The sequence below is a fragment of the Cornus florida genome, unplaced genomic scaffold (assembly GCF_030987335.1).
Source record: "Cornus florida cultivar Cherokee Brave unplaced genomic scaffold, ASM3098733v1 CherokeeBrave_3.0.0_Hap2_Chr05, whole genome shotgun sequence".
Lineage (NCBI taxonomy): Eukaryota > Viridiplantae > Streptophyta > Magnoliopsida > Cornales > Cornaceae > Cornus > Cornus florida.
In genome coordinates, this window is record NW_026775575.1 from 106,698,342 (window position 1) to 106,718,128 (window position 19,787).

Consider the following 19,787-nt stretch of genomic DNA (forward strand, 5'->3'; position numbering starts at 1 on the left):
TTTTCTTCCAATGCTCATTCACCAAAGCCTTATGGGCATTTTTTCAAGCACAATGTGGGTTCTACATACAACCATCCTCATGGTCTGATCTCATCACTTGGGCCTCTCACCACTGGAAAGGCATGTCACAATTCCACAGCAATTCAGTTTCCAAATTAAGCTTGTCAGCCCTGGTTTACAACATTTGGATTGAGCGCAACAGAAGGATCTTCCAGAAGAAGCAATAGTCAGCCAATTCAGTCCTTCATCTCACCCTTGAATCCATTCGATCAAAGCTCCTCCTTCGTCCAGTCAAGGATTCTTACAATCCTAGTTGGGTCGCATCAGAATGGGAGCTTCCCGAGTATGCCGTTCGTCCACCGGCGAAACCGCATGATCAAGCACCACGAAGCTTAGGCTTGTCGTTGGGGATTGATCCCATGGTCGCCGGATTCAATGGTGGCCTTAACGGTCTTGTGGAACATTTTGAATGTTGTTTTGGGCTGGGTGTAATGGGTCATAGGCTTCTTTGCACTTGGTCATTATATTGTATCATCTTGGGCTCGATACCTTATTGGGCTTGTACTTTGTTCATATTTTTCTATAAATTAAATTTAACTTTCAAAAAAAAATAAATAAAAGTGTTGAACGACTATTATAACTCTTGTATTTTAATTAGTTCAACAATTGAACAAAATAATATTTTCAAGTTTTTTTTATGAGCATTATCTAATTTTAAGTAAATTTTGATTTTATGATATATGAAGTGAGCGTTATTAGGAGCTAAATAAAAAATAATATTAAAGTTAAATTGAAATTAGATGAAAGGTCTTGAGATTTGGCCAAACAAGCTATAGTAATTGAGAAGCTCAACCTTGTTAATTTGCTTACACAACACCCTTATCCTTGATTCAAGTATAATAAGAATTTTGACGAATTCATCCTAATATCATTGAAAAGAGGCAAAAATCATTATAATTTACTTATTCTTGAAAATGTTTTATGATCTAGATGCAATAAAGAATTGAATATTCTAATTTGTTCCAATTGAAAGAATATAAAATTGCATGGATAGAATCCAGTATTTTTTGCACTGGGAACAAACTTAGAAGACTTGGGTCAATGTTTGGATGGAAGTCCACATCTTGATGAAGACAAAAATATATACATTAATTAAATTAGGACAGCTCAGGCACCATAGCTAAAATAGCAATATATACTATATATTTTTGACATTATTCACAGGTCACACAGCCTTTGGAGTATAAAGTGGGCTAAATTTGGGCCACGGCTCAATGGTAGAGAGTATTGACGGCCAGAATTAAAATCTTGTAATGATGGGGGAAAGAGCCAGTGGTCTTATAAAAAGGAGCCAAGTCGCGGCATACACTGCTCTGAAGTTGTGAGATGAAAGAATAAGTTGTAGAAGTTTGTTTAGCCCACTTTATAATCCTGAATATATGTAGTGTAGCTTCAACTGCAATAGTGCACCTCACAAGGTCCTTGCGATCACAAAAATTACAGCATTGTGATGATTTTAATTTATATGTTGTTAAATTTATTAGAATTGATGCTTTAATTGTTTAAGTGCATTTGAAATAAATTAATAGTGAAAATAGGAAAATAGTATTCCTTTCATCCCCAAAAAAATTGTCGCTTTTAAAAATTTTAAAAAGTGACTCTCACAAATTGACTTGTTAGGGCTCTTCAAAAGAGACACTTTTTTTGAAACAAAGAGAATACTAATTTAAAGCATTGAACAAGTTCTTAGTGTGTGTTAGTGTTGTTAAGTTACTGTCAAACTTCAATTTAATTTTGCTATCTTTGAAAAGAAAAGAAAAGAAAGGGTTACACTAAAAAAAAGAAAAGAAAGTTGCATGTTTGGAGAAAGGAAAAAAAAAAAAAAATGTTTTAATAAATTTGCTATTAAAACAGTTAAAATACAAGCTACTGACATTTATAGAGTAATATTATTAGCCTGCATTAAAATTTGGCTGGTACCGGCGGCACATTTACACAACTTTCACTGTTATAGCAAAATGAAATAAGCACCGATTTTGATATGGTACGCGGGAATCTCTCTACTCTTTTATGGTAAAAAAGCAAGTGACATTTGAAAAATCAAACGTTAACGTAACTGTAGCACTGGCACACGAAACATGGCATGCCTGTAAAATGTCTAGATTGCCCTTATCTCCCGCCATTTTGTGGTCCTCTCTGTGTAGCACCCTCTCATTCCACCCCCTGAAAACCACCAAATCACGACCGAAGGAATGCTGAATATTTGCCGGCCTAAAATGTTCAATCCGGAAACCCGGGGAGGTTCAGACCCGCTGCAGCACACAACGTACTAGATGATATTCCCCAACAAGAGCATCATTATAACAATCGCTGTTGATGATATTCCCCAACAAGAGCATCATGATAACAATGCCGTTATAATCTCAATTGTGAAGCTCTAAAATTATTTTAGTAAATTTACGTGTTGGGTTTATTGAATGAAGGCAGTTGGATGCTTAATTGATCAAATTGCTGACAAACAAGTAGGTACATTGTCTTGTATTAAATCCAGGCTTGTAGCAGATGTTAGTGTTGACTGACTCTTCTCTTGTTGAGTTGCATATACTAAAAACTTACTGTGTAGGCTTTTTACTGGGGTGCAAGTTGAGCGGGTTAGCCCAGCCCAGCCCCCCCAAGCCCAATTTGAAATTTTTTGAGATGGACTTGCTTTTTTAGAAGCTTGGATTGGGATTGGGTTGGAAATTCTCAACCTGGGCTCAATTCGGGTTGGCTTCGGGTTAGAACTGTTCTAACCCCATCCCAACCCATCCAACTTGATTTTATTATTATTATTATTATTTATTATTATTATTTTTTCTGCATAAAACCAGTTGCGGTCCTTTAGGCAACTCCTAAAAAAATAATTTTCCTTTTGCTCAAAGAAGAATCCACCACCACTAAGGTTGCAATCGAGCTGAGCCAAGCCGAGTAGTGGGCTGTTTGAGCTCGGCTCGATTTGTAGTAGGAGTATTCAAGCTCGGCCCGAGCTCAAATCGAGCCTCGGCTTCAGTGTTTGAACTTGGCTCAATTGTGTTCGCCAAAAACTCGAGCTCGGCTCAAAATTCGTTTACACAACACACACACACACACACATATATGAAACACACAAAAACACACATACGTAGAAACTTATCAAGAAGAACCCTAGACACCAGTATCGCATTTCACATTGATCTTTTGTTAACAATACTTCATCTTTGTATACGTTATGCATATATACACATATCTTCACATCGATACCATCAAAAGAAAAGATAAGAGAGAGCTAATCTTTCACTGGTTCGGTGTTGATAGAGTATTGTTAATATATAGAAGGTCGCCAACGATCCTTGTTTTTCTGTTGATGACGATGTGAGATTTGAGAGCTTTGGTTTAGTGGTGGCTTTCTCTTGTTAGAGATGTACATGGTGATTGACGGTAAAGGTTTTGTTCGAAATAGGCTAAATATGGTGACTGAGCTAGGGATAAAAATATATAGATATGATGGGCTTGAGAGTGTCGTGAGATATTGGGTATTTGAAAGAAGTGAGGTTTGAATTGAGCCTAATAAAAGTGTGAGATTCTTAAACACTTAATTGGACCTTTGGTATGTTAGGCTAAACACATATTATATTTTATATAATTGTATAACATATATATATATACACGAGCTTAAAACAAGTACCTAAGCAAGCCTGTTCACGAACATGTTCACAAACTAACGAGCCGAGTATGGAGGTGTTTGAGATTGACTCGTTTAATAAACGAGCCCAATTATTATGTTTGAACTCGGTTCGTTTACTAAGCAAACGAACACGAACTGAGCTCAAATCGAGCCGAGCCCGAGCTGTTCGCGAACAGCTCGTCTCGTTTGCAGCTCTAACCACCACGTGCCGCTGCTTACCTCCTCCTCCTCTGCCGACATCGTTTCCCTCCTCTACCGCGGCTGTTTTCCTCCTCCTCGACCTCTGCCTCTTGCTTCTAAACTTGTTGTTAGGTTTCTAAATTGGGTGTCTTATTTATCTTAGCAGAGAACATTTCCTCATGCATACGCTAAAAGAGAAAAGGGGCAAAGTCACCGACATTAGCCAACTTTATATAGCTGACTACCCATTCTCATTTTGTTCTATCATCCGGTGGCTCAAGAGCTTAGCGCCAAGTAATTGATTTAATAGTTTAGGGTCGACCTAATCTTTCATTATACAATATTTGTATAATCTTCAATTTGGGTTGTTTGGCTGTGATGGTGTGGTTGGGAGTGGGGTGATGGAAAAAAAAAACGATGTAGACAAAGGGTGTTGTTTGGTTGTGATTTTTTTTTTAAAACAGATCTCTAAAATAATTGATAGCGAAGAGTATTGAATGATGCAGATAAGCGATGTTGTTTGGCTTTGATAATGTGTTTGGGGGTGGGTGGTGAAAAAAACAATGATTTGGTCAACTATATTTGAAACTCAAATTGAAAATTTCAAATCTTTTTATTTTTCTTGTTTGGGTGAGAAGAAATAGGGGTCGAATGTTTCTAGGGTTTGATGAGATCCTTTAGATGCAAGAATGGACGGTTAAGATAAAGTTATAATTTTTTTTTTAAAAGGATCAATGGTGGTTAATATGTGTAATATGCACGTAGGAGAGAGAGATTAAGCTGCCCAATCCAAAAAGGTAAGTAATATTCCGCCTTTTCAATACTAAAAAATATAAGTAATAATGATATCTTTTAAAAGAATTTAAAATTAAATTCAAATAGGGAAAAAGATGAAAGTTATTTTGTGAAAAAAAAGGGTCCGCAAGTATGAAAGCCTTTGGATTATAATAAAGTGGGCAAATGTGATACCTCTCGATTCTAGAGTCACTGGTGATCAAGTCCGAGCATAGATCCGAGGGATACCAAACAATTAATATGTAAACAAGCAAGATTACAAAAATGAAATAAGAATAAAATAATAAGCTGAAAAGAATTCTAAATGTAAAAATCCTCTAAAATAATAGATTAATATAATTTAATCTTTCTAATCCGTACAACTCGGGAATCCATCCAGTGGACCCCTAATAATTCCAAATGAAGAATAAATTACAGAACCAAATCCAAAACTAAAATATAAAAGGAAGTCTTACATAGTCGGAAGAGTGAGTGTCTATATCTGCTTCATCACGATCAAGCTCTAAGTCTGGAATTGACGAACACCTGAAAAATAAGAGTGGGTCAGCCCACATGCAAGTTCCATCCTACTACAATCTATATATAAATCTGATACGCAGATACATCCTAGATTGCTCAGCAATAACTAAAATAGTCTATATAAATATAAATACACACTATAGGACGCTCGCTAACCTATAGTGTAGTTCAACCTGAATAGAAGGTAACATGTAAATCACACATTACGGTGTGCATGTGCACCTAGACCTACCAGGGAACTTCAGTTATATCTAGTTACTCATCCCTTGCGATATACGCACCCTAACCATAATCCTGAGACTCAAGTTCATATCATGATACCATAAGTATATACATAAATCCTTCATAATACAGAAAAATAAATAAACATCCGATATGTCGTTCAACTGTTTTAGTTGACAGGACATACATCTATGTAGGATTTAACTGCGGTTTGATCTAATCCATCCCTAATATGCCACCGTCCCATATCGGTGCATAAAATGCATATTATCCATAAATGATGCACACTCACTTGACCATCAAATCCATCCAGAGACAAACATAATAGAAATCAGATATAGACAAGATCCTATTATGCATCCAGTATATGATTATAATCATAGAACCTCCTTTTAAATTGCTAGAGTAATGATACATAATTTAAACTATCCACATCCATATAATTGACCGAACATAATTTATAACAGTTCATCAATTAACATCCATATCACGATATAATGATAATCAAAAGTATACACTGAGCACATTATATGAAATTCCAAAAATATTCTCATACTAGTCCAGTTCGTTTGCTAAAATAAAACTAGCAATTAAAACTTGCACAATCCTTGACGGCATGCCAATTAATGTTTAAATTTCATGACATCCCTTTAATCCTCAACTATAACTCCTGTGCCTGATATAACGACACTCAAAAGTTTACACTGAGTACATTATATGAAACCCCAAAAGTATTCCCATACTAGTCCATTTAGTTTGCCAAAACAAAACTAGCAACTAAAATTTCTATAACTCCTAACAGCATGCAATTTAGTATCTAAAGTTCATGATGTCTTTAACCATATCCTAAACCAACCTTTCTGGCCTTTATTAAATTATATATATCATTTATATAACATCCCATAAGTAATTTCTTACCAGTCCGTTTAAGTTGCTAAAACAAACTAGCAATTTAAATCTTCCTCCTTCCTTGACAGCATGCATATTATATGTTTATATTTCATGATGTCCCTCAATACTAGCACACAAGCATATACTAACTGTTTTAAGGTTTTAACAGGTTACTTTTAAACATTTAAAACCTCTCATCAATTTTCAGAAATTACCTTTAAACCCCTGGAACCAGTAAAACCTCAAAAAAACACTCCGTAGGGGTGCACCATCAAGGGAGCCGACTCTCAAGCTTCCAGAGCCGGATCTCCCTCATGGAGAGCCAGCTCTCTCACCTAGGGAGCCGGTTCCCTCCATTAGGGAGTCGGCTCTCTCCCTAAGAGCTCAGCTTCTCCGCCTCTGTTCTTCTTCTTCGCTTCCGGCGAAGTACATGTCCTCTGTCCCAATTTTTTTAACATTCCTAGGGTTCAATTTAAGTCTATTCAGTCCTAGAAACTCCTCAAATTTCATTATGAATTGATTTACCAAAGTTCAAAACCTAATCGAAACAGTTTATGCAAGAAAAGTAATTTCAATTACAAAAACGTAAAATAAGTTTCCAGGTTAATCTATTATACATAAACATCCGTTTTAAAATTTAAATTAGATTCCTGGAGACTATATAGAATGCACAGAACATAAATTTACAGGAAGGAGATAGAATAAAACTTGCCTTCGGTTTCAGTTTTGAAACCTAAACCACTGTCTCTGAGTTCCGGCAACCCCAAGACTGTTGTCTTCCTTTAATCATTGTTCTCTTCCTCTGTTGCTTCTTGGTTCAACCCATGAGCAATTCCCTTTATTAATTCCTTGAGCCTCTCTATTTATCTGTCAAGACCCTCTCTGTTTTGCCTCTCAAATCACTACTATGTGAATAGGATATTCCAACCCTAGTAGACGTATACTGTTCTATATATATAGGCTTGTATTAACCCTACTTCTAATTCCAACCAAAATTATATGTCGGCTACCACAACTTCATAAAGTAAAACCTTAAATCTAAACTATATACGACACATACCAAATATAAACCAATGAAGTCATATAAACCATTTAAATAAAACACGTAATTAAAAACACCAATTAGTCAACTAATTAAATTAAATCATAATTAAACAATTAAAGTAAAGCAAGCAAACAATTACAATTAAACAATTAATTTAAATAAACACAATTAGTCAATTAAACAAATAAGCACATAATTCAATAAAAATACAATAAAATCCAAAAATTATTAATTAAAATACCAAGACTATCCTTTCTAAAATTAGGGGTATTACAGCAAACTTTGGGCTGGGCTAGTACATTCTAGAAACTTTTGGTACGCATTGACGGACAGCCAGGATCAAATGCTTATATATCCTATGGCTGATGGATAAAAAAGCTGGCATTTTAAATTCTTCAAACTTCTATATAAAGGAGCTAACCTTCATATTAAATTTTGGGTTTGTCTGAGAGAAAAATGAAGAGGGAAGAAAGTTTTCGGAAGTGTATGGAATGAGTTAATGGAAAGGTTTGCAAATGTGTTTGGTTTACCTTTCCGACCCTACTCATTCTAAATATTTTCGATCACTCCTCCCTTTCCTTTCTTCTTCCCCATTTTTCTTCCGATCTTTTATATGATTGGTTCTATACATTGATGTTTGCGATTTTATTTTTTCTTTTTATTTATTTATTTATTTATTTTTTCTGTTTCTGATCTTTTATTTTGTTGTTCTTTTTGTAGGTCTACATAAGTTCAAATGCGTGGGGTTTTTTTTTCTTCGCTCGGCTATAGAGGAGATTCCTCTTATTTTGTTGGGTCCCGAGTCCCCTTTGGTTTTTGTTGTGCATCAACTTAGATTCTAAGGCATGTGATCTTGGTCCATTTCTATTTTGTGTTATAGCTTCTGGATTTTTATTTATTTTTTATTTTTCATTTTTTTAGTCTTTATTTTTTAAGTTATTTATTCATCTTTTTCTCTCGAATGTATATTTTTATTATACGGGTATTGTTGTTTAATTTTTTTTTTTTTTTGTCTCTTCACACTGACATTGAGTTATAATGGGATGAGCTTGATTTTAATTTTTGGCAGAAAATATTTTTGAAAACTAAAAAACTAACATAAAAAAGGTTGAGGAAAAAGAAATTGAATTTATTATTATAACGTTTCACATGGATACTGTTAACACCTAAAATATGAACCAAAGTAATCATGCCACGTGGTCAAAAAATCCGAGGTCTGAATTATGGATTAGCCCACGATTGTGTCGGGGCAAAAGATTTATTTTTAATGATGGTGGTCGAAATTAAGATCGAGATTTAAGGTCATTAGGATTTAGATAAGGTGTTGAGCTCATAGTTAACAATGGTCAAGGTATCTCAGTCACTATGACTGAAGGAGGTCCATCGATCACTATGACCGACGGAGGTTATGATACCCCTCGATTCTAGAGCCACGGGTGATCAAGTCCGAGCACAGATCCGAGGGTTACCAAACAATTAAGTATTTAAACAAGCATTTGAATATAAAAAGAATAATAAAGAAATAAATAAATAATAAACTGAAGGTAACTAAATAATAAATCCTTATTTAAAAATCCTTAAATAAATAATAATTAAAAATCCAATAATAAAATCCTCCAATCCTCTGATACTAGTAATTACTTAAACTACAACTCGAGAATCCATACTATGGACCCCTAATAATATCCTAACTGAAACAACTGAACTGAAATAAAACAAAAAGTAAAACATGAAGAAGAGTCTTACGCAGAGTCGGAAGAGTGAATGAATGTCTCTGCTCGGCACGAACAATCTCTAGGAATGGAACTGACGAACACCTAAAAAATAATGGTGGGTCAGACCCACAAACAAGTTCTAATCTATTACATCCCAAACAGAGACCCGATACACATACACATCCTAAGTAATTCAACAATAACTAAATAGTCCATATATAGATATATACACACTGAAGGAACCTTACCAGACTATAGAGTTGTCTCAACCTGAATAGTAGGCAATATGCAAAACACACATATAGTGGGCATATGACGAATGTAGAATTATGGATTCTGTCGTTGTTTTTCTACACTTCGTGCAAAAATAAAAAAAACCTGCAAAAACTAAATTAAAGATGGTATAGAATAAGCAGGGTCGAACCATACAAGATTTAAACTCGTTAATCAAAATTAAAACCAAAATTTAATCAAAATTAAAACCAAAATTTAAGGAAGAATAACTTTTAAAACAATTTAATGATTTATTACTAATAAACTAAAAATAAAATAAATAAATAAGACGAAATAAATTTTGATCAAATAATAAGAAAAATCTCAAGGAAAGAATCCACCACCATAGCTTACTATAAATAAATTTGTATATTTCTCTGTATGTAAATTTTCCTATTATAAGCAAATCACTCCACCAATTCAATTACAACTTGGAAATATGAAAGAAAATAAATGAGTGAAATAATAATTGCTTGAAAATATATTTTACTTAATTTGATATATCTTTGGTAAATAGAAATAGGCATTCTCTGAATTACCATTAATTGGCAAACACGAAGAATCTTCTTTCTAATTTTTTTTTTATCGAAATATGATCACAGAATAGAAGAGTAAAATAATGCTCTAAAGAGAAAATTTCATAAAAGAATTAAACTAAATTTACTTATATTTCAGCCATGGTGGCTTCATCACTTCCTTGAGAAGGGGTGTTTAAGGTAGCATAATAAGAAAACAAAATAAAGAAATAAGAACAATGTTCATAACAAAAATTATAAGAAATAAATTGAAGACAAAAATTCTCTAACTTTTATTATTTTATCTCACTAAGAATGTACATACCTACCTCCTCTATATATGTCCCTATTTATAGAGTTTAGAATGGAACGATCGGGAGGAGAAAATTCTAATTACAGAAGTGAAAATAAAAGAAAATAATATCTTTCTAAAATCTTGCTGCTTTCCAATTTGGCTTGATCTTTTTGACTTGACGTGCTTTCCAATCTGTCTTATATTTTCCAATTTTGGCTTGATCTTTGACTTGATGTGATGGAAAGTCAAATTTGAATTTGACTGATCGTATAATCTCATAAACTTGCTATTTTTTTTATCTCTTTTTTTCTTATTCTGAAATCAACCCCGACAAAACATGAAAAGTAAGGATAAGAACATTTATCTAATAAAAAATATTAATTAATCATTTATTATTAAGTATAAAATAACAAGTTTTGTGCACTTATCAAATTAACCCCAAACAAGCTTTTGCTAGTCCTCTAGCAATTAAAGGCAAAAAGAGATAAGTTTACAAAATTGTTACTTTAACTGACTCCTAACTAAAAATGTATTACTTTCGCATGCTATTTTCAATTGCATTTACCATATGCAATAAGTCCTTAAACGCCTAAGTTACCCTAGTGGACAAGCTTTAGCCTCATGAGGGTTTCCAGAGATGATACCCACAAACATCCAAAATTGTGCACACTTTGCACTTAGCTCAATTACTTCCATGGAATCAGAAACTATTGCATACACATTATCATCAAGTTAGCTATTATGTCAAGTATAAGAAAGATTAATATTCTCAAACAATCCCAAACCTCTAATTACATGCAATAATACTATGGTCCCCACATAAAGTTCATTTCAACATATTTCCAATAATAATCAATCCCTAGTTTCCGTTTGAAGTGAACTAGCATCCAATTATATGTTTTACCCTTTTATCCTTATATTACACATCACAATAGTTTCAACTCATTAATATTCCCTTCCAAGTTAGAGTACCCAAGGCATGAATTCATGACTTTACTTATGCATGTGAATTTTTCATTTTTTCTTTCTTCCATTATTATTATTTTATTTTATTTTATTTTTTTAGGATGCAAGCTGTGCAATTTATAAGTCCCTTAAGCTTTCTAGATGACCCATGTAACGAGCTTTAGGCTAATGACTCCCAACCAGATGGTTTTAGGGCATTAGGTGTAAAGACACCCCAAAAAGCTTATTAACTCAAGTCAACTAGGCTTCGAACCTAAACCAACACTTTCATTTTTTTCCTAACCCTCCACTTTTTGACGCAAACACTCACTAATTACTGAGGCAAGAGGCCCGATTACTTCATGAAAGGTATTAACCAATAATGCATATTTCTCTATCATTATGCCAAGGACATCTACTTTTCAAGGTCTATTAACTCGTATTCAACACATGTAATATATCACATAAGGTTAGGCCTATAGCCCACAAAAAGATACTAGTGTGCATCTGTGAGAAGTGAAGTACACTAGGGACTAATTATCATTAACAATAGTCAAACTGGACAATGATGTGGACCACATATACCAAAACATGAATTTAAAGATTCAAAATTGCCCTAAAATACCAATTCCCAATCATACATGAATAATAATTCACCCAAATTTGACATGACATGCAATTCAACTTATAATTTCCATTGAAGCAAGATCATTACCCCACCCCCAAACAAAAGACAACACTGTCCCTAGTGTTGGAACCAAAGAATATAGAAATTAAATGGACAAGTATAGGTGGAGATATATAGAGAAACATTGGAACATATTACCTCACTTGGTTCGATATGGAGTACAATTTCTGCAAAAGAGGTTATGGAAAACAATCGAAAACCATATCAGATAAATATAGCACCCCCAAACAAAATATAACTATATTCAAATACTAAACAGTTACGGAGCTAACGAGTAGGAGTGAGATACAATTGGTTAAGACACGAAAATCAATCCAAGGTAACTGGATAGACACAACCGGCTGGGTTGCCTCCCAAGAGCGCTAAGTTTAACGTCTTCAGCCAGACGCAATGGGGGAAGTTCCCCCAAAAGAGATTAGTCCGAATAGACCAGATTGACGAGGAAAATTTCATCAATGACGTGAGCCGCAAACTCAAGAAAAGGTTTTAAACGATGTGCATTGACTTTAAACAGTTTTCCAGTTTTGGGATCTTGTACCTCAATGGCACCATGACTAGCAACATGGTGTACATAATATGGACCAGACCATCGTGACCGTAACTTCCCAGGAAACAATGCAAGACGAGAGTTATACAAAAGAACCTTTTGGCCTTGGAAAAACTCCTTTCTTAAAATTTGTTTGTCATGTTCCAATTTAGTCTTAGTTTTATAAATCCTCGAACTCTCATAGGCATCATTTCTGATTTCTTCTAACTCATTAAGTTGAAGTGTCCTACGTTCACCGGCTTGATCATAATCAAAGTGCATGGCCTTGATGGCCCAATAAGCACGATGTTCCAATTCGACAGGCAAGTGACAAACTTTGCCATAGACCAATCGATATGGAGACATTCCTATAGGGGTCTTATAAGCAGTACGATAGGCCCATAAAGCATCATGAAGGCGGAGACTCCAATCCTTTCTTGTGGGTTTAACCGTTTTCTCTAAGATATGCTTGATTTTCCTATTGGACACCTCAGCTTGACCATTGGTTTGTGGGTGGTAAGATAGGGCTACCTGATGGGTGATCCCATATTTAGACATTAGGAGAGCAAAGACTTTGTTGCAGAAATGTGAACCATTATCACTGTTTATGGCTCGAGGTGTACCAAAGCGAGACAAAATTTAGTCTTTCAAGAATTTCACCACAACCCTATGGTCGGCTGTCTTGGTGGCTAAGGTTTCTACCAATTTGGACACATAATCAACTGCCAAAAGGATGTAGGTATACCCATATGAAGAGATAAAGGGTCCCATGAAGTCAATACCCCAAACATCAAAGATTTCTACCACCAGTATGGATTGTTGGGGCCATTCATTCCTTTTGGTAATCTTACCTAAGAGTTGGCATCTAGGACATGCTACATAGTAGGTATGGGTGTCCTTAAAAAGGGTGGGCCAATAAAAGACTGATTGTAAGATTTTTGCAGCGGTCCGTTTAGAGCTAAAATGGCCACCACAGGCCTGATCATGACAGAAGGAAATGATGGACTCTTGGTCTACCTCGGGGACACACCTACGGATGATTTGATCTTGACAATACTTAAATAGGTAGGGGTCATCCCAAAAATATTCTTTAACCTTAAATTGCAAGTTTTGTGCACTTATCAGCATGAGTACCTAGACCTACCAGGGTACGCAAATACACTATATCTAGCTACACATCCCTGACAATATACGCATCCTAACCACTGATCCTGAGACTCAAGCTCATATCATGGTGTATAATTATATCTGTAAAATCCGTCCTATCCAACCATCAAAATAAACTATCCAAATATTATTTTAATAAAATGTCATCCAACTGTTCCGTTGACCTGACAGAAAAATAAGTAGGACTTAACTTTATTAGTTAATCTGAGTCCATCAGTTTTGCATCAGAGATCGACATTGAAGGCGGTCAATGTTTACCTTTGAAGGCGGTCAACAACGAATTTGCAATCAGCGCAAAATTAGTCATTAGCCATTGAAGTTGCTCGACGATTAATTCGAAATTTCCGAAAATCAACCTTTAAAGTAGATCGACGACTAATATGATATCAGCCGGTAATTTAATTCATTGAAGTTGATCGAAAATCAATCCGATATCAACTGGTGATTTGCATCCAATGAAGTCGATCGATAATTAATAAGCATATATTGATAAGCTTATGTTGATGAGAGAGATGCGTGTCGTTGAAATTGTATTCTTGACTAAGAAACGAGAGTTGAAATTGTATTCTTGACTAAGAAACGAGAGTAAATTTTTATGTCGATGAGAGAGATCCAATAAAAGAAAATTTCTCTTGATATTCCATCCTTAGTTTCCAAATATGCATTAAATATATATATTTATTAGGTTTACATAAATTTCTCTTGATATTCCATCCTTAGTTTCCAAATATACATTGAAAATATATATTTATTTGGTTTACATATATAGATAGCTTTCATTTTTAAGCCATAAATAACGTTTATTTTCATTCCCATTCCATTATTTGGTTCATTCTATTCTTACCTTATTTCATTCTTCCGCACCAAACTAGCTCTAACATTCTCATTCTACAAAACAAAGAAAATTACGATGGCATTCACTGTGGTTAGTGTAGCTAAGTAATATTTTCGAAAAAGAAGTTAAAATTGTAAATCAAATTTTGTTGTTTCCGATTACTTTTGCTTTATAGCAAAAACATTGTACCGATATATATATATATATATATATATATATACACACACACACATATATATATATATATATATATATATATATACCACAAAAAGATAAAAAAAAGATTCTCAAAAAAAAAAAAAAAAAATTCTTAAATGGCATTTTAAACTAGCTTTTTTTATATTGTAAGCCCTTCACATTTTTTTACCTAGTGTTTTTATATTTTTTGCTTTTAAAAATCTTGCAACAAATATAAAGTGTTGTCGAATTTTAAGATCTTAATTTAACTGTTTAAACTTTATGTACTAGTTATAAATTAATTATTTTTTTTAATATACCTTTTGAATTTTTAGTGTTATGTGATAAATGACGTTTTTAGAGGGAGCTTAATATTTTAAGTGGTACCCAAATTTCATGGTAAAAAGAACTTAATTGAGTAAATACTTTTTGTTTAATAAAATTGAAAATTATGTGCCAAATTTTTAAGAACTAATTTTTGAATGCTAATATTTTTAAATGGTAATTTAAATAAAATTTATTATCTTTTTAAATTTTTAGCGTTCAAAATTCAATTATAAGTGATGTTCTTAAAATTTTACTTAATTTGAAGCGATTTTTATCATTTTTTCAAATTGCTTATGAAACACATTTAATTGGATCTGAGTTTATTGCATTCGAAATTAAATGGCTTTTACAGTTTTTCAATGTTATTCAAGTTGGTTATGAAACGCATTTAATTGGATTTAAGCTTACTCCGTTTAATGAATTGAATTATCAAACAGTAAATGCAGTAATATTCAAATTGTGTTATCAAACACACACTTTATTTGAATATGTGCTTACAACGTTCAAAATTAAGCGTTGAATTCAGTTATTAAATATTATCATTTATTCAGAATTAAGAGTTGATTGGGTTATAAAATATCACCTAAATAGTGAAGTTTTTAAGTGTTAATTAAATGATAAATATTTTTTGATATTTTTTTGAATTTTCAGTGTGCCAATAATGTTAATATTACTTAAAATTTTATCTCATTTTAAGTGACGTTTTTCAATGCACTTAATTAAATAAATTAAATAAGTGTTTAATCTGAAATTAAATTATCCAACAACACCTTAATATTATATACTCTACAGCTGCCCGAGGCAGTGCTAGAGAAAAACGATATCATACCTTTTATCATCTATTTTGCATGCATTCTCATCCCTAAAACAAAACAACTGTTATTCAATATGGTAACAATTATCCACTGAAATAGTTTCATACAAAAATTGATTCTGTCCTAATGACCATAAGAGCTTGGTTATAAACCTACTTCTGAAACACAACAAAATAGTGAGCTACAACTTTCATATGTGTGTGTGTGTATATATATAAATATCAATCGCAAGACAAAGAAAAAATATTTTTGAATATCAATTTGGACAAAAGTAAATATATTGGTTTTTTTTTTTTTTTTTTTTGACACCAACAAGGAAACAATCACATAGCAGAAGGAAAAATACAATCAGTGAGAAGACCATCTAACAGACACTTGGGCCAAATGCTCCATTCAAAATCACCACGAGCGGCTGCAAAAGCCTCCTTGCTCAAAACATGAGCTACAACATTTTTCCCCCGAGGAACCCAAGCCAGAGAATTTAGGGGTGGTGATACATTGCTCGATCCAATTTCTCACTCTATAGAGGCAATCCCATATGCTTGAGGACAGAAAAGAGAAAGTTCCACTTGACACAGTATCGTAAGCTTTCTTCATATTGATCTTCAAGGCGAATTGAGGAGTTCGGGCCCTCTTTGTGGTAACCATTCACCAACTCTTGGACCTCTGGGAAGGGATGGACTTCAATCCCAATCCTACAGGTTCCGGAAAACAAGAAGTAAAGCCAAGAGGTATTGAGCGGAAAATCAAGATGGTTTTTGAGAATTAGACCACCCCTACAAGTCTGCATAGAAGAATCAAAGGAGGCGTCAAAGTTAAGTTTGAAATACCTCATCGGGAACACTCCACCTCAATGGTTGAGGGCCATAAGGGAGAAGAGAAAGAGAGTAACTTACTTTGGTGAGAGATTTCCCAATATTCTTGGTAATCCCAGAAAGCCTTCTGAGCTGCGTCGAAAGGGTCCCATATTTTCTTCTTAAAAATGAGGTCATGTCTGCATTTCCATAAAGTCCAACGAATGAACGTCGCCAAACTAAAGTTTTCCACCTAGTTTGCAAATGAACTCCAAATCTCAGATAGATCAACCCAACGTTTTAGCCAAAATGAGGGACCTTGGCTACTGAAATCCAATCTAAGAGGACTTAATTTCCACACCAAGCAGCAAAAGGGCAAGTATATAGAAGGTGATCCATTGTCTTGACAGCCGATACACACCAAGGACAATCAGAGATTTCCGAACTACCATGTAAAAACAACAGATGGTTCATTGGAATTCTCTCATGGAGAGATTGCCAAAGAAATAATAAATTTTTTTATGAGCTTTAATAGTCCACACTTTGCACCACATAGCCTTTCTATAGGCCTCAAAACAACAACCCACCTCTGCACCAGAATGAGACTTCTTATGTAAAATTGAAAGTGCAACTTGGATTAGCGTCGCCTAATTACCAACTCTGAAATTGTCTGTGGAGATGGCAGGAGTGCAGAAATGCTGCACATTGCAGAACTTGCACTAAATATGGCAAAGTTGAGAGTTGAAAGGTTTTCAAAAATTGTCCATATATATACATGTTGTGACGTTTCTGATTTTTCCTATTTTCTAATTTCGGGGATTTTTTTATTTTTCGGATTATTTATTTCTTCACCTCATTTTGCGTGCTGGGCAAGGTGGGGTGTGCCGAATGAGTTTTGAGAGTTAATTGAAGCATTTATTCGAGTTCGGGACTTTTAGAAATGCATCACCGGCCATTTTAGTATTTTTCAATTTTTCGGGCCCAAAAGTCCCGGGCGAGACCCGCAACCGGATTTGTGGTGTACGAGAATTATTTTTCGGAGCTGTTGCATGTCATACATTATTAATTGATGTAATTTTATGAGGTTATGTGTTTAGAAATGTGTGGTTGTGATGTGTTTAGTGTGTGTGTGTATATATATATATATATATATATATATATATAATTAAAGAGATATTTTTTATAACTGCGGGACCCACTGATGGTCACAACCATTACAAGTGACCAAATGTTTGATCATTTTCTCCTCCCACTCACGTAGCTTTCTCTATCTATCCATTTTTTATATTTTTTTTATTTTTATTTTTCCCATACAAACAAGCTTAGATTCACTCATCATCTTTGAGATTTTGACTTTGCCATTGAAGGCAAAGTTAATAAGCACGATGAGAGCTTTGATTTGATTGGAGAAAAGTTCAATTTAGAGCACTTTGGGATTTCGAGTTTTAGGGCTTTTTGTAATACCCTTAATTTTAAAAGGATAGCCTCGGTAGTTTATTTTATGGTTTTATTATAATTTTTGCACTATTTATGTGTTTATTTGGCTATTTGCTTATTTGTTTTAATTGTTATTAATTAATTGATTTAATTGTCGTGGTTGTTTTATTTAAATTGTTTTATTTACTTGAATTATTTAATTGAGTAGTTGTTTTAATTATTTTTCTTTCTTTAATATATGTTTACGTGGATATTTGATTTAATTGTTTTATTGGTTTTTATTCATCGATAATTTAGGGTTTTATATTCTGTTTAGGTATTTAGGTTTTGAGCCGACTAGTTTTGGTTTTCTTTTAGTTTTTCGTCTCTTATTAGGACTAGAATTAGGGTACACTTATTTGCCTATAAAAACTACGTGTATAAGTCTGCCAGGGGTTTGAGAACCCTATTCAAGTACTGGAGGCAGAGTGAAATAAAGGGAGACTTGTGAGAGAAACAGAGGGAATTAGTTAGTGTCTCGGCCGTGGATTAAAGGTCGGACCAGGGTGACAAGGAAGGAGTGTGGTTCGCGGTTGGAACCAAGGGCAGTAGAGGAGTCGGGAACTGTGGGAACTGCCGGTAAATCTCAGAAGATGGCGTAGAGATTTTAATTCAAAATCTCGCAGGCAAGTTCTATTCCTAACTCTCTCTCTCTTTGACTCATGTTCTTTACATGCCTAACACAACTCCAGGAGTAAATAGATATTAAAGATTAATCTGGTTCGCATGTTAATTTTAATTATAATTGTATGCCTTTACATGAATTGGTGTTTGCTTGTTTGTAAATTTTCCTTGCATAATTTATGTTTTAAATGATGTTAATTGATGCATAATGAATTTAATAAATTGTTGGGATTGTTTGGAACCTAGAACAGAGGGTTAGGAACCTTAGCAAGGACAATCAGAAAGTCAAAAAACAGCCGGCGTCGGGGAAGACGGAGGCTGGGAAGAGTGGAAGCGGCTTCACCCTTCAATGGAGGCGGTTCCATTGAAGTGGAGCTGGCTCCACATGATGTAGAGGCGGCTCCAAGGGGAGTGGAGCCTGCTCTACCTAAAATTGGAGCCTGCTCTAGCTTGAATTGGAGCCTCCTCTACCTCAAATTAGAGCATCCTCTACATTTTTTGGAGCCTGCTCCTTTGTGGATTTTCAATTAGTTTTTAATTTCAGCGATGGATTTTGCTTCTGTACTTGGATTTTGATGTTTCAATTTAATTAGAAGTTATACTGGAGGTTCTCAGAGGCGCCCTAAGCTTATTTAAAACTCCCAAGGGCCTTGTTAATGCATAGTAAACCACCTTGTATTATAGCTTGAATAGTATAAAATTCTTACACAAATTGGTATACTGTTTTTAGATGCGGAGGATTAAAATTGTTCAATATTATTTTAACAATTTTCCATGAATGGTTTTTATAGTTAAATCATGTTCCAGTGTTATAAAATAAGCATGTGAATTTATATATTCTATTATACTTACTTGGAATTAATCGATGTTTACATGTATGATCTGTGTTATCAATTAATGGACTATACAGAGTAGTATCAAATAAGCCTATTAAATTACAAAATTTTATCATACTTAGTATGGAACAATTGATGTTTATATTTAATATTTTAATTATCAATTGTTGGATGTATAGATTAGTTGATATTTACTTTCATTATCTGTATTATCAACTACTGGATGTATGGATTGTATGCATCGGTATGGGACGGTGGCATACTAGGGACGGATTAGTTTCAAAATACTAAATCCTACCTATACGGAATAAGGGAATGGATTATAAAATAAATCATACTTATATTTAAGTCAAAGAAGCTGCACAAGCTGAATGATTAACTGGATTACTTGTTATTTATGCTAAGTCAAAGAAGCTGCACAAGC